This window comes from Cavia porcellus, unplaced genomic scaffold, assembly GCF_034190915.1.
Source record: "Cavia porcellus strain 051 isolate PalLab524CR breed Dunkin Hartley unplaced genomic scaffold, mCavPor4.1 scaffold_16, whole genome shotgun sequence".
Taxonomy (NCBI): Eukaryota; Metazoa; Chordata; class Mammalia; order Rodentia; family Caviidae; genus Cavia; species Cavia porcellus.
This window is the reverse complement of record NW_026947499.1, coordinates 69,945,512-69,949,605: the sequence shown is the minus strand read 5'-3', so window position 1 is coordinate 69,949,605 and position 4,094 is coordinate 69,945,512.

The following is a 4,094-nucleotide window of genomic DNA, read 5'->3' as shown; positions in this document are numbered from 1 at the left end:
TAAAAATCAATAAACAATAACACAGTTATAACAGGGGACATTAATACCCAATTATCACAAATGGTGAGACAAGCCAAACAAGATCAGCAAAGAAATAATACTGAATAAAATTTGTGAACAAATGGAGCTAGTAGATAGGAACAAACTGTTCCACCCAACAACATCAGAATACATAGTCTGCTCAGATGCACATGTGCCATTATCTAAACGACCATATAGTAGCCCAGAGAATGTGTGTAAGTAAATGCAAAGGAATTAAAATAATTTCATGCACAATATTTGACCACAATGCAATAAAATTAGCAATTAATGATAAAATACTAGGGAGAAACCCATCAAAACATGGAAATCAAATATCACTCTCCTAAACAACCAATGGATCACAAGAGAAATTAATGTAAACAGTAAACAATATCCGTAATCCATAATCAAATGAAAATGCAAATATATCTTATCAGAATCTGTGGGCCAAAATAAAGCCGTGTTTAGAGGGAAATTTACAGTAATAAATTCCCACATTTTGAAAATGGGAAAAATGCAAACAAGCTAATGCTGCACCTTTGGTTCTAGAAACCAAAGAGAAAATCAAGCCCCCTGCCCAATGAAGGGAGGAAATTATGAAGATCAAATCAGAAATCAATGCAATTGAAACTTGGAAAACAATACAACAAATTAATGAATTGAAGAGTTGGTTCTTTGACAGAATAGAAAAAAGTGATAAACATCTGGCCAACCTTATGAAAAAGAGGAAAGAAAAAACTCAAATCTAATCAATAAGGAATGAAAAGCATAAAATCACCGCAGTCCCTGGGGAAATACAGAAGATCATCAATATCTCCTTAAAAACATATACTCTCATAGGTTTGATAACACCAAAGAAATAGATTCCTAGAAACCCATGAATTATCAAATCTGCATCAAGAATATGTAAAACTGCCAAATAACCCAATTTCACTGAATGAAGATGAAAATACAGTTCGAAACTTACCAGAAAGAAAAATCCAGATACTGATGGATTCACTGCTGAGACCTACAAGAAATTCAGGAAAGACTTAATGCCAACACTCCTCAAATGCTTCAGTGAAACTTCAAGGGAAACAATTTTTCCTAACTCATTCCTGGAAGCGAATATTACCCTAATATCAAAATCAGAGAAAAACCCAACTTACAGGCCAATCTCCCTGATAAATATAGATGGAAAAATCCTCAGTAAAAAACTGGCACTCATAAGGCAACAAATTATCAAAAAGTTTATACAGCAAATCAAGTGGAATTCACCCCAGGAATGAAGGTGTGGTTCAACATCTACAAATCAGTAAACGTAATACACAAAATCAACAATGCCAAAGGCAAGAATCACATGGTCATCTCAATAGATGCAGAAAAATCTTTTGACAAAATCCAATATTAATTCATGGTAAAAACCCCTTGGATAATTCACATAAATGGTGTGTTCCCCATCTGATAAAAGCCATAAATGATAAACCGATTGTCAACATCTTACTCAGGGATAAAGAAGAAAATCTTTGACTGAGAATCAGGAAAAAGACAAGGATTCCACTATCACCAATTCTGTTCAATATAGTTCTGGAAACATTAGCTAGACAAATTAGAGAAGAGAGAGAAAGGAAAAGAAAAAATGTGGGGAAAGAAATCAATAATCATTATTTGCAGATGACATCTCTACATAGAAGACGCCCAAATCTCCATTGAAAGAATTCTAGAAGTAACATCCAAATTCAGTTATATAGCTGTATACAAAGTCAACACTTAAAACTCAATAGCATTCTTATACACAAACAGAAAACTCACTGAGGTGGAAATAAGGGAACCGACACCCCTCAGAATAAAATCCACATAAATGAAACACTTAGCAATCAATCTAAGAAAGGAAGTAAAAAAAATCTCTACCTTGAAAAGTACAGTACTCTTAAAAATTAATTAAAGAGGATTTCAGAAAATGGAAAGACATTGCTTCCTCATGGATAATAAGAAGAAACAATGTGAATCTTTCCAGTCTCCCAAAATTGTTATACAGATTTAATGGAATTCCAATCAAAGTAACATTAGCATACCTCCCATATCTAGAGAAATCACTCCTAAAATTCCCCTGGAACATAAGAGAGCTAGAATAGGAAAGGCAACTCTGGGTAACGAAGCAAACACAGGCGACATCACAGTCCTTGGCCTGTTCTGTGACTCTGTTTCCAGAGGAATCCAGTGGAAGCAGTGGCATCATTGTCATGACTATGGGAAGCTGTGACAGGGCAGAGGAGTCCTGGTACCTGACTTAGTCACCAACTCCCTAGCCTTTGACAAGTCTCTCCTAGAGCAAACATTGCTCACTGAATACAACCTTCAGATTTTGAGGTAGAGGGAATTAGAATTGGATTTTTGAGAATTAGATTGTATCCTCACCTAACTAAAACAGCTTATATATAGAATTACTTTTTTTTAAATTAGGTGTTTTGTTTTGCTTTATTTTGAGATAGGTTACACCTGCACAAGCCAGGATGACTTTGAAATCGTTTTTTAGTCCAGGCTGTACTGAAACTCCTGGAAATTCTCCTTCCTCAGCATCTGGAATGCTGCGATGACAGGCCTCCTTCACCTTACCTGGCATAGAGATGCACTTCTCAGAGGTCAGTTGTCATCCTTTGTACTAAATGGTGATCAGAACTGTCTCGTTTAACCATGCAAACTTTTGCCACTAAAGTGCTTTTTGTCAATATTGCTACCTTCTTTAGAACTGGCAAATTAAGAGTACGGTGATCTTAAATATAGCTGTGTTATTAGTATAAAATACTTGTTAGCTAATGATGTTTTAAACATTTATGAATGGTGCCAGGGAATCATTATCAGAAAGTCATCCTCTTGGTGCTAGTAAGTCATACAATTTCAAAAGTTCATGGTCAGTTATTTGTATCACAGATCTTATGGAACCAGATGTGCTTTGGAAGGCTTATGAAGTAATGATTTGCTGCCCAGTTCCTTCTCCCCTGGTGTCTCCCTAGAGGCAGCCCCTTTGAAGCACTAATGCTCCCTGGTGACTAGGTCATGGTGTTGTCTAGGAGGTGCTCCTCCTGAGCCCAGATCTCTTACCATGCCTGCTACTCACTCATTGGTGGTGCCTGTAGGGTGGGTGGGTGCTCACCTTAGTTGCCCAGTCTCCCAGAATGTGGGATGACATCCTGTATTACCCAGACCTGTCTATGTTTCCTTTAGCAGCTCCCTCCCTTCTCTGTGGAAGGAAGAGAACACTGGGAGGTCGGACAGGTACCCAGGCTTCAAGGCCTGGCTGATATCATCTAGATACTGCTTCTCCTTGAGAGCTTCTGGTGGTTCCCAGCTGACTCCGTAGAGCAGAGCCCCTGATGTCACTTCCTGTCCCTGGAAATGCCTGCTCCTGTAGCACTGCCTTTGCTTTTCTGTTTAGATATTATTTTGGCTGCATATTTAATACCTTTCTGCTTCCTTGTACTTTCCTCCCCTCATTGAGCAGATATTGTAGTTGAAGATTGCTATTTCCCTGCTTTTCAAAGCAAATGCACAATTGTTGTAACTTTTCAAATATTCATTCCCAAATTAATATTTTCAAATTTCAAACATATTGTATCTGAGCTACTGAGTATATAGACATAGTAACTAAAAGTAAAATGGGTTTGTTACTTTATTAGTCTACAGTCAAATTGCCACTTTGCCTACTATATTTTCTATGTTATTCTAATTGTTGTCAATAAATGGAAATTCTTCTCAAAGTTTTAAATGAGGCTACATATTCAAAATGTGCTGCTTCTCACTATGTTTAAATAAGCCTTAGGAAACATTTATTACTTTTATAAAAGATCAAGTAAAAGCACAGTGACTGTGTCAATAAAAGTAAATATGTGCTATTTATTTTGTGGTGTTGAAGTTTTAAAGCAATCCGTGGTATCACTGCACTGTTCAAGATGGCCCTGAATGCATTTTAAGTAATGTGTAAGTATTTTCTTCTTTTGGATTCTATCTTAGTCACTCTTGAGGAAACCTGAGGACATCCTTATATTAAAAAATAAACAAACAAAAAAGCCCCATATCTCCTGATAGTAATCCTG